Here is a 12,362-nt window from a genome sequence, read left to right on the forward strand (position 1 = left end):
GCTTCTTTATTGCGCAGTCTACTTTTATCACAGCAACATAAGAGTAACTAAAGCACAAAGGTTCCAAATGCCTTGATGTCCTATATCAGTATCAACCACCTCTGCTCACCTTGTCTTCTGTTCAACTTCTACCTCTTATGTCTTTTTTATTTTTCCAAAAGACTGCTGCTTCTCAGATTAGGTGCCCTGGATATCATTTCTATTTAGTTATAAGCCAGTAGTATCCAAGTCCCATCTTCTGTTTCCATAATGCTTGATTGCCAGATTCAGGTTTTCTTAAATTAACTGAATCTTCTACTTTGTTCCTAGGTTTGTACCTTAAAAAAAATATCACCTAGGGCTAGGAAGGTGGCTCAGTGGTAGAGTGCTTGCCTTGCATGCCTGAGGCCCTGGGTTCAATTCCTCAGCACCACATAAGCAAAAAGCTGGAAGTGGCGCTGTGGCTCAAGTGGTAGAGCACTAGCCTTCAGCTGAAGAGCTGAGGGACAGTGCCCAGGCCCAGAGTTCAGGACCCACGACCGGACCTAGCTGGGTGCTGGTAGCTCATGCCTGTAATCCTAGCTACTCAGAAAGCTGAGATCTGAGGATTGGGGTTCAAAGCCAGCCCAGGCCGGAAAGTCTGTGAAACTCTTTTTTTTTTTTTTTTTTTTTGGTCCAGTCGTGGGGCCTGAACTCTGGGCCTGGGCGCTGTCCCTCAGCTCTTCAGCTCAAGGCCAGCGCTCTACCACTTGAGCCACAGCGCCACTTCCGGCTTTTTCTTATGTGGTGCTGAGGAATTGAACCCAGGGCCTTAGGCATGCAAGGCAAGCGCTCTAGCACTGAGCCACCTTCCCAGCCCTGTGAAACTCTTTTTTTTTTTTTTGGTTCCGGTCGTGGGGCTTGAACTCTGGGCCTGGGCGCTGTCCCTCAGCTCTTCAGCTCAAGGCTAGCACTCTACCACTTGAGTCACAGCGCCACTTCCGGCTTTTTTCTTTTTGCTTATGTGGTGCTGAGGAATTGAACCCAGGGCCTCAGGCATGCAAGGCAAGCGCTCTACTACTGAGCCACCTTCCCAGCCCGCCTGTGAAACTCTTATCTCCAATAAACCACTCAGAAAACCAGAAGTGGTGCTGTGGCTCAAGTGGTAGAGTGTTTGCCTTGAGCTGAAGATCTGAGGGATAACTCCCAGGCCCAGAGTTAAGCCCCATAGCTTTGCCCCTCCCCCCCCAAAATACCACCTACATGTTCATGATTGTAATTGTACCTACTCATGAGGCTGTTATCTGCGGATTGTGATTAGAAGCCAGTCCAGTCAGAAAAGTCCCTGTGAAGCACTCTTCCCAAATTAACTACCAGAAAACCTAAGTGGCCCTGTGGCTCAAAGTGGTAGAGCCATAGCCTTGTGCAAAAGAGCTCAGGGACAGCGCCCAGGCCCTGAGTTTGAGCTCCATGACCAACAACAACGAAAGAAAGAAAGGAAGAAAGGGAGAAAGAAAGAAAGAAAGAAAGAAAGAAAGAAAGAAAGAAAGAAAGAAAGAAAGAAAGAAAGAAAGAAAGAAAGAAAGAAAGAAAGAAAGGATGGAAGGAAGGAAGGAAGGAAGGAAGGAAAAAAGGAGGGAAGGAGGGAGGGAAGGAAGGAAGGAAAAAAGGAGGGAAGGAGGGAGGGAAGGAAGGAAGGAAAAAAGGAGGGAGGGAGGGAGGGAAGGAAGGAAGGAAGGAAGGAAGGAAGGAAGGAAGGAAGGAAGGAAGGGAGGAAGGAAGGAAGGAAGGAAGGGGAAAGAAAGAAAGAAGAGGGCTGGGTAGCTCAGTGGTAGAGCGCTTGCCTTGCATGCTCGAGGCCCTGGGTTCGATTCCTCAGCACCACATAAGCAGAAGAAAAAAAGCCGGAAGTGGCGCTGTGGCTCAAATGGTAGAGCACTGGCCTTGAGCTGAAGAGCTGAGGGACAGCCCCCAGGCCCAGAGTTCAGGCCTCACGACCGGACCCAAAAAAAAGAAAAGAAAAAAAAGAGATTATATTTGAACAGTTTTTTTTTTCAGTCACAAGGAAGTAGCCAAAAGGTTTTGGGTGTGCTTGTTCTGCAGTATATTTGAAAAATGGTTTTCTTTCTACCTTTTTCTTTCCTTTTTTCTTCTTTTAGGCCTGGGGCTTGAACTCATGGCCTAGTCAATGTTCCTGAATTTTTTTTGGGGGGGGTGTGGGGGGTTGTGGGTGCTATCCCTCAGTTCTTCAGCTCAAGGCTAGCACTCTACCACTTGAGCCACAGTGCCCCTTTTGGCTTTTTCTGCTTATGTGGTGCTGAGGAATGGAACCCAGGGCCTCATGCATGCAAGGCAAGCATTCTACCACTGAGCCACCTTCCCAGCCCATCCCTGAACTTTTTTACTCAAGGCTAGCTCCTACCACTTGAGCTACAGCTCTACTTCAGCTTTTTTGGTACTTAATTGGAGATAAGAATCTCAAAGATTTGAGTGTGTGTGTGTGTGTGTGTGTGTGTGTGTGTACCCGTGTGTACGCACGCATGCATGCATGCACACACATGTTCACCAATACTGGGACTTGAACTTTTGGGCTTGGGCACTGTTCCTTTTTTTTTTTTTTCTCAAGGTTAGTTCTCTACCACTTAAGTCAGAGCTCTACTTCCAAGTTTTTGCTGGTTAATTGGAGATAACAGGTTCAAGGAGGGGCTGGGAAGGTGGCTCAGGGGTAGAGTGCTTGCCTTGCATGCATGAGGCCCTGGGTTTGATTCCTTAGCACCATGTAAGCAGAAAAAGCTGGAAGTGGTGCTGTGGCTCAAGTGGTAGAGCAGTAGCCCTGAGCTGAAGAGCTGAGGGACAGTGCCCAGGCCCAGAGTTCAGTCGCCACAACCCCCCCCTCCCCCACCCCGGCCCCCCCCAAAAAAAAAAAAAAAAAACCAGAGAGACAGATTTAAAGACTTTTCTGCCAAGGATGTCTTGAACTGTGATCCTCAGATATCAGCTTCCTGAGTAGTTAGTATTACAGGTGTGTGGCTAAGCATGCACTGTTTTATGTTTTTGTTTTGGTCAGTCATAGGGCTTGAACTCTGCCTGGGCACTGTCCCTCAGCTCTTTAGCTCAAAGCTAGTACTCTACCACCTGAACCACAGTGCCATTTCCAGCTTTTTCTGCTTATGTGATGCTGTGGAATCGAACCAAAGGCCTCATGCATGTGAGGCAAGCATTTTACCACTGACCCACCTTCCCAGCCCTAACCACACACTTTTAAAGGTCCTTTTATTTGCAAAGAATTCTGGGACTACAGACAAGAATGAAGTGTGGCTTCAGATTCTGAGACAGCCAGGGATGTGTGAAATAGATGTTTCATAAGCATAATACATTGTAGGAAGTAGCAATTTACATAAAAAAATGAACTCTGGAAACTCTGGTTCAAGGACCTGGAACCCTCTAGCTACTAGGGACCCTGCTCCCCCACACCCATTACCCCTACTTAAGTCCCTCCACTCTACTGCCATTACACCATGCCTCATGTCTCCAGAGTGTTCTCAGGTCACCATGGTGACCCTTTTCAGCTTTCTATTAAAGTTGATCTGGTCTGTTGAGGTTGTTTTCTGTTCTTTCTTTGTTCTAATATTCTCATGAATGAGTTTCCTAGCAGTTTATAAAAATAGTTTTGTAGAAGAGATGTCATATGACCTGGCCTTGAGAAGGACATGTGTTCCAATGAAAAATGTTCAGCAAACACACCTAAATAAGAGCAGAGCAAGCCCAGCACCAGCGGCTCACTTCTGTAATCCTAGCTACTAAGGAGTCTGAGATCTGTGGATTAAGGTTCAAAGCCAGTCGGGGCAGGAAACTCTATGAGACTCTTATCTCCAATAAACCACTAGAAAACTGGAAGTGGAGCTATGGCTCAAGTGGTAGAGCGCTAGCCTTGAGCTGAAGAGCTGAGGGACAGCACCTAGGCCCAGAGATCAAACCCCACAAACAACAACAAAAAGAAAGAAAGGAAGGAAGGAAGAAAGGAAGAAGGAAGGAAGGAAGGAAGGAAGAAAGAAAGAAAGAAAGAAAGAAAGAAAGAAAGAAAGCAGAGCACATATGTAATGATACATTTTGCTTTACCAGAGCAGGTTATAAAATGAAGCTATATTTCCATTCAATGAAAAAAGTTATAATTTATATTGTTTCCATCATGAAAATGCCTTTTTTTTGTCTTGGAGTTTCTTAGTCCCTCCTATGATAAATTTTGCAATATATTTAAGTGTTTATTTCTACTTAATATTGTTTTAAGACATCAGGTCTTAATAGCCTGTTTTTAGTTCACAAAAGAAAATCATTTTAAACTCCTTTACTCACCCCAGTTCAAATGACTGTCTATGTGAGTTACTCAAGCTTCCAACATTTTTTTTTCCTTATTATGGTGATTATTCTGATTGGTGCATACCACTTGTGTTAGTCAGCTTTGTGTTACTGTAACAACACCTGAGAAGATCAATTTTAAAAGAGGAAACATTTATTGACTCATGGTTTGGGAGGTTTCAGTTCAGGATCTTTTGGCCCTAGGAGTTTGGAGGCCTGTGGTAGAGCAGTATATGATGGTGAGAGTACCTGGTTGATGAGGCTCTTCATCTCATGCCAGCTGGGAAGCAAAGAAGAGAAAAAGACTGAAAGTCTCCTTTCAGTCATGATGGAATTAGAATAAAGAAAGAGCGGAAAATCTCAATAGACCAGACCAACTTTAATGGACAGTTAGAGAGGAATGCCAAGGTGACCTGAGGAACGTCATGTGTAATGGTGGCAAGGGTGGAGGGGATTAAGTCAGGTGATGGTTAAGGGGCAGGGTCTCAGGTAGCTGAAGGCTCAGAGAGTTTGCCCAGTTTATGGTATAGGTCTGGCAGGTCTGGGAACCTATTGTTTAAGTCCCCTGCCCCCTCTGCTTCTAGGAATTTAGGGACCTATCACCTGGGGGTGGGGGTGAGGAAGTGGACTTTCACATTTAAATTAAGATTGTGGGTTGGAGACTGGACTTCCCCCAAAAAACTGCTTGGGCTGGGGAGCCGAAGGGTGTTGTAGTTCAGAGGAACAGTACTTATCTAGCCTGTGTGAAGTACTGGGTTCCATCTCCAGTTGTGCAAAGAAGAAAAATAAATAACAACAAGAAACAAAATTAAGTTTAAAAATAAATGAAGAGGCTGCTTGAAGACAGGCCTCCCTAGGCTTAACAAATAGATCCTGCTCCCTGCGTTTTCAATGGAGGATGTTACTCATTAAGATCTGGGAGTTAAGGTAAGATTACTGCCTTGTTCTTGCAGAGAATATCTTGGTTAAATGAAGATGTCAGAAGAGGGTTGGTTGCTAGGCATCCGCACTCCATATTTGGAATAGCCCCAAGAGAGCATCCTTGTAAATGGGAACAGCTTGGGCTGGCCTTAGAGGGCACCCTAAGGGCTGAACACTTAGGCCCAAACCTAAAGACCTGACAAGAAAGAAGACAATTTGTGGTGAAATCAATCATCTCTTGGTAAGAATGGAATATTCCCATTTCAAAATTTTCCTTAACTAAATACTGTATGCTACTCATACCCCTTGAGAGATGCCCTATAAGCTATGCCCTGATGCATGAAAGGACCCATATACTCAGGGGAAAACAAGAGGAGCAGTTGTTCCTTCACAGGCTCCAGATAAAACATCCAATGGGCTAAAAGGATGAGAGTGTGCTAAGGAGGACACATAGAATTTGGTTTCTTCAACCAGCTTGACGCAAAGCAGTTCCCAGAGGAAATCTCAGATTTCAGAGCCAAGCTCAGTTGTTTGCAGCATCCTGGCTCAAAGGATGCCAGCTACAAGGGAGGGAAAGGCAAAACAAATGATAAATCAACAAATAGGGATTTCTCTGTTCCTAGAGCACCTTTGATACAGAAAGACAACTTTTTTTTGGCCTGAATAACTCACTTAACTCTTTTGGTTGCATCTCTTTGCACCTCTTCCTGTCTCTAATTGTCCTTTTTAATTAATTACAGAAGCTAATAGCTTCCTGGATGAGTTACTGTAAGGTTTAAAAAGAAAGCAGGTACAAAGCACTATGTTGACATAGAACTCATAAATGTTATAGACCACAATAGACAATTTGCCCCATGAAAGTTAGAATGTGTTTGTGACTTTAACTAAGCATCACTATGCCACAATACTGTGAAATTTGGGAAACTATGGAATTACTTAATCACAATAAAACATTAAAAAAATAACCTGTAAAGTCTAAAAAAAAAACCCACTATGTTGAAAATGAACTTTACAACTTTGGGGGGAGGGAGGAGGTGTTGGGGAGGTGGGAAAGGAAGGGACAGTAGGGGAAAAACAAAGAAGGGGTAATTACAAAGAGGGGGTAACAAAGCTTGATAGGCAATGTACTCATTGCCTTACTCATGTAACTGTAACCCCTCTGTACAGTATCTTTACAATAAAAATATTTTTTAAAAAAGAGCAGGGGGGCTGGGAAGATGGCTCAGTGGTAAAGCGCTTGCCTTGCATGTATGAGGTTCGATTCCTCAGCACCACATAAGCAGAAGAAAAAAAAGCCGGCAGTGGCGCCGTGGCTCAAGTGGTAGAGTGCTAGCCTTGAGCTGAAGAGCTGAGGGACAGCGCCCAGGCCCAGATTTCAGGCCCCACGACTGGACCCCCCCCCAAAAAAAGGAGCAGGCAGATAAACTAGGACAATGCTTAGCTTGGCGTAGTAGCTAGAGAAGAGTAAATATCACCTGTAACGAGATGTGAAATACCATATGTTGAGTATTAAATTGTAAATATATATAATATCATGTGTAACATATATTCACTATATCATATATGTGAATGGTCTTGGGGTTTGAACTCAGGACCTGGGACTTGTCCTTAAGCTTTTTTGCTCAAGGCTTATGCTCTACCACATGAACCACAGCCCCACTACTGGCTATTTTGGTAGTTAACTGGAGATAAAAGTGTCACAGGCACAGAAATGGAGGGACAATATTAGTATTATCCCTGCCTTAGGTCCTCAGCTCCAGCCAGACCTGAGCTCCCCTCAGCCCTGGACTTCGAGCCCTACAGCTGGCCACTCCCTCTCTCTGCCCAGACCCACCTGGGCTCCCACCTACCTGGCTTTCTGCCTCTGCCCCCCAGACTCCCTGCTACGGGGATAGGGACAGGTGTCACCTGCTCCCTCTGGGGAGGGAGGTGCCTGCCTGCCTCCGCATGGTCCCCTGGGATGGATGGGAAGGATCCTTCAGACAAGGGTAAAGAAATGCAGTAGTGATACTCACTATACACTATATTGAAAATGAATTATATAACCTGTGGGAGGGTGTCGTGGGGAAGGGCAGTGAGACCACCCAGTCCGCAGGGAAGATGTAAAAGATTTTATTGAGCGAAGAGTGCTGATCGCCAGGACCGCACCTGGAGTTGGGATCCAGGAAACGGCCCGAGTGCCAGCCCATATGGGCTTTTAAGTCTTTTGGGCTAGGGCAGGGAAAGGGGGAGGCTGGGCGTTGGTTTTAGCCAATGATTGTTACAAGAAATGCACACCTTAAGTTTAAATTTCCCGCCAAGCTGGTAGGAAGCAGGGGAATAGAACAAAGGGTGGTGATGCCCCGCTGGGTTAAGGTTCCCATTGCTCAGAAAGCAGCAGAAGCAGTGTGACAGTTACAGGGTTATGGAGTTACAGAGTTACAACTACAGTTATGAGCTAAGGTAATGAGTCACTAGGGAAGTCTTATCCACAGCACACTTACATTTAGATCTTAAAATCATTCGTTATCCATTTTACACAATCCAAACCAAATATCGTATTCCATCTTTACGTCCTCCACCACATCAAGGGGAGCAGGAAGGAAAAACTGGAAAAGAGAGAGGGATAGAGAGACTGTTTACTGTGGAGCTCTACCGAGAGCAGCTGTTGCCCTTTCAGGATCAATTCCCAGAGGATGGCAAAGAGTGAGCATGAGAGTGTTGTACGGGAATTCAATCGGTGAGCTATAGAGAAGCCACAATTGAGAGGTCGAATGGGGAGTCTTTATTGGAGAGCTGGCAACTCCGGGTGGACTCCTGTCCCAAAGACCTGCAGCCCAGAATCAAGCTTGCACCAAGCTCTTAAAGACAAAAACCACATACTTGCAATGGGGAACAGTCCAGGCTGAGCATTCTCTGGAGTAAATCTTTCCGGAGGCTAAACAGCATGGTATCTGCATAATCTCCGAAGTAGAGCTCTCCTTTCTCTCCTGGGGCTAAGTATCTGCAATTCAAAGAATGGCTTGTTTCACCTCTAGGGTTTTGAAGCTGAGTGAAAAGCCCCATCACCCAGCTAAGTGCTGTGAGGACTAGGCTTAGATCCAGTATTCTCATTTCAATAGAGCTACACTTGCCTTGATTCGTGGAAGAGGTGAGAAATTTCCAGTGAGGAACTGTGAGGTGATTCTGTTTGTTTGTTTGTTTAACATACTTTTTGCCTTTGGTATTCTCTTCCCCTGAGCTCTCTTGCTGGCTGGCTCCCAGTTGAGTTTGACCAGTGTGAGCACTAGCAGGAGCTCAGTTAGCAAGAGGAGGGAGTTCTGGACATGTCCTTCCTCTCGGTGTGTCTTTGGCATTTGCTCTGTCCTTGAGTGCTTGTATTCTTCCTGGAGTATACTTCAGGCAGGCAGCTCCTTCTTTACAATCCTTATTGGATTCTGCTATTATGATTTCCTTCCCTTGTCCTTTCATGCTGGGAATGGTAATAGCTTTTCACTGCTATGAATCTGTTTGTGATACTATCCTTTCTATATTCCATTAATCCTGCACACACTTGTAATAGTATGCCCTTCCTTGGGCCTCTGTTGGACCCATCTGGGGAAAGGGTTATTTTCTGCTAGACCTCTTGCCTGGCAGAGGTCACCAAAAAACTCACAGATGTGCCATTCAAGAATGACATAGTTGCCGGGCGCTGGTGGCTCACGCCTGTAATCCTAGCTACTCAGGAGGCTGAGATCTGAGGATCGCGGTTCAAAGCCAGCCGGGCAGGAGAGACCGTGAGACTCCTATCTCCAATAAACCACCAGAAAACCGGAAGTGGCGCTGTAGCTCAAGTGGTAGAGCGCTCGCCTTGAGCTGAAGAGCTGAGGGACAGCGCCCAGGCCCAGAGTTCAAGCCCCACGACCGACAAAAAAAAAAAAAAAAAAGAATGACATAGTTTTGGGGGGCTGGGAAGATGGCTCAGTGGTAGAGTGCTTGCCTTGCATGCCTGAGACCCTGGGTTCGATTCCTCAGCACCACATAAGCAAAAAGAAAAAAGCCGGAGGTGGCTCTGTGGCTCAAGTGGTAGAGTGCTAGCCTTGAGCTGAAGAGCTGAGGGACAGCGCCCAGGTCCAGAGTTCAGGCACCACTACCGGACCAAAAAAAAAAAAGAATGACATAGTTTTGATTATCTGGCATGTGTAAACACTGCCAATAACTTAATCATGATAGTGCAAGTCATAATTTTCCTGAAGATAATAGAAACATAGCTAGCAAGAAGGGAGAATGAATAGCAGAAGTCCAAAATGGAAAAAATAGAGAAGCTGATAACCATGGTAATAAGCTAAGGCTGGGACAGTGGAAGGGGAGGCTCCAGCTTAACATGAAGTTCAGTGGTAACTATTCTACAAGGCTGGTATATTAAAGATTAACCAGAGGGGCAGGGATTATACAGGACCAGTTTCAAAGTTTATCTTGGGAACAGAGTAAGAACAAGCTCCAATGCTTACATTTTAAAGGAGCCTGTAGGGTTTAAGGGGTGTAGCTCGTGATAGAGCATATGCTTAACTATGAGGCTGTAGGTTCAATTCCCAGCACCTAAAAAAGAAAATAAAAATAAAAAGAGCTGGGCGCTGGTGGCTCACGCCTGTAATCCTAGCTACTCAGGAGGCTGAGATCTGAGGATCGCGGTTCAAAGCCAGACCGAGCAGGAGAGACCGTGAGACTCCAATAAACCACCAGAAAATCAGAAGTGGCGCTGTAGCTCAAGTGTTAGAGCACTGGCCTTGAGCTGAAGAGCTGAGGGACAGCACCCAGGCCCAGAGTTCAAGCCCCATGACCGACAAAAAAAAAATAAATAAATAAATAAAAGGAGCAAAAACATTTTTATGTATGTATGTATGTATGTATTTATTTATTGTCTGTTGTGGACCTGAACTCTGGGCCTGGGCACTGTCCCTCATCTCTTCAGCTCAGGGCATGCGATCACATGTAATTCTTACATAGTTTCAGTGGTTAATAGTTGCAGTTCTAAAAAGACTTACTTGTGCAGCTTAGGTTGCGAAGGTGGGTCTCAATTATTGGCTGCATGCCTGGTTGGCTGTCTCTAAGTTACCAAATCATCGACCTTTTCTCACTGGGAGGAAAATGAATTTACTCATTTCTTTATTGTTTTACAACAAGGTGCTTTCTATTTTATAATGGTTCTTTTTTTTTTTTTTTTGCCAGTCATGGGGCCTGAGCTCTGGGCCTGGGTGCTGTCCCTCAGCTCTTCAGCTCAAGGCTAGCACTCTACCACTTGAGCCACAGTGCCACTTCTGGCTTTTTCTGCTTATGTGGTGCTGAGGAATCGAACCCAGGGCCTCTTGCATGCAAGGCAAGCACTCTACCACTGAGCCACCTTCCCAGCCCTTATAATGGTTCTTAAATGGTACCCGATCACATATTGTCATATTATTCAGCTTTTATTAGTCTAACTGGTTAGATCATTAAATACCTAACCTCACCCTAATGAAATATCTAGCCTCCCTAACATCAGATTTACAACAAAGGGACATTCAGAATTTTATGAGAAGGGCCGGGCACTGGTGGCTCACGCTTGTAATCCTAGCTACTCAGGAAGCTGAGATCTGAGGATCATGGTTCAAAGCCAGCCCGGGCAGGAAAGTCCCTGAAACTCTAATATCCAATAAGCCACCAGAAAACTGGAAGTGGTGCTGTAGCTCAAGTGGGAGAGCACTAGCCTTGAGCTGAAGAGCTGAGGGACAGGGATTCAGACCCAGAGTTCCAGCCCCACGAGCGACAAAAAAAAAAAAAAAAAAAAATTCATGAGAAGGGAAAAACCTAGAGTTAAAGAGTAAATATATGAGCTGAATGCTGGTGGCTCACACCTGTAATCCTAGCTACTCAGGAGGCTAAGATCTGAGGATCACGGTTCAAAGCCAGCCTGGGCAGAAAAGTCCGTGAGACTCTTATCTCCAAAAACCACCAGAAAACCAGAAGTGGTGCTGTGGCTCAAGCAGTAGAGCGCTCATCTTGAGCTGAAGAGTGCAGGGACAGCGCCCAAGCCCAGAGTTCAAGACCCACGACCGACAAAAAATAAATAAATAAAAGAGAGAGAAAATATATGGTCCCCTCCCCAGCAAATTGTTAAACTGTAATGTCCTGTTTGACAACCTACGTACGTCATGATCCCCTTAAATGTCACTTTTGTCTAAATTCAGTGATTTATGCCTCCATCTCCTTGTAGCTCCAGCCTTATCTGGTCAGTGCCTAATCTCCCTGGTACTAACTAAACATGTAACTCTCGCAGTTTCTGCCACTAAAAACCCACTTAACTTCCCCTCTGGATGGAGAGGACCTTTAACTTTCTTGGCGTGTGGCACTCACTCCTGTTTTGACTAGTGTGGGTGTAACAATAGGAAGAGAAGCTGTTTTGCTGCTGTTGTGGATTACATCAGAAATCAGAGGTAGACGAGGTATGAGAACAATAGGTCAGAGAAGTACTATGTAGGAAAGATGATTGTTACTCCAATCCAACTTCATTGGTCACTGTCTTTTGTGATTCTCACTTTCTACTACGTGATACTTAGTATTTTAAGCTCTTAAGTTCAATTTGTTAAGCCATCCCCAGATGTCCACTTGCTAATTAATTACGAGATCAATAAAGTATCATGTTTGTATAATTTATCAACACTTTTTTGTTGTTTGTTTGTTGTTGGTTGTGGGGCCTGAACTCTGGGCCTGGGCAATGTCCCTCACTTAGCTCTTTAGCTCAAGACTAGCACCCTACCACTTGAGCCACAGTGCCACTTCTGGTTTTTTCTGCTTATGTGGTGCTGAGGAATCAAACCCAGGGCCTCATATACACAAGACAAGCACTCTACCACTGACCCATCTTCCCAGATCTATCAATACTTTCTTCTCCTATCTGAAAAATATATGTAGAAATCCAGAATCGATTAGGATAATAACTTGGTGATCTTAGAATTAGCATAGTGCTGGGCGCTGGTAGTTCACACCTGTAATCCTAGCAACTGAGGAGACTGAGATCTGAGGATCATGGTTCAAAACCAGCTGGGGAAGGAAAGTCTGTGAGACTCTTATCTCCAATTAACCACCAGAAAACAGGAAGTGGAGCTAACATGAGAAAAAAGTACTTAAACAGT

Source organism: Dipodomys merriami, unplaced genomic scaffold (genome assembly GCF_024711535.1).
Source record: "Dipodomys merriami isolate MVZ:Mamm:240054 unplaced genomic scaffold, mDipMer1.0.p SCAF_22, whole genome shotgun sequence".
Taxonomy (NCBI): Eukaryota; Metazoa; Chordata; class Mammalia; order Rodentia; family Heteromyidae; genus Dipodomys; species Dipodomys merriami.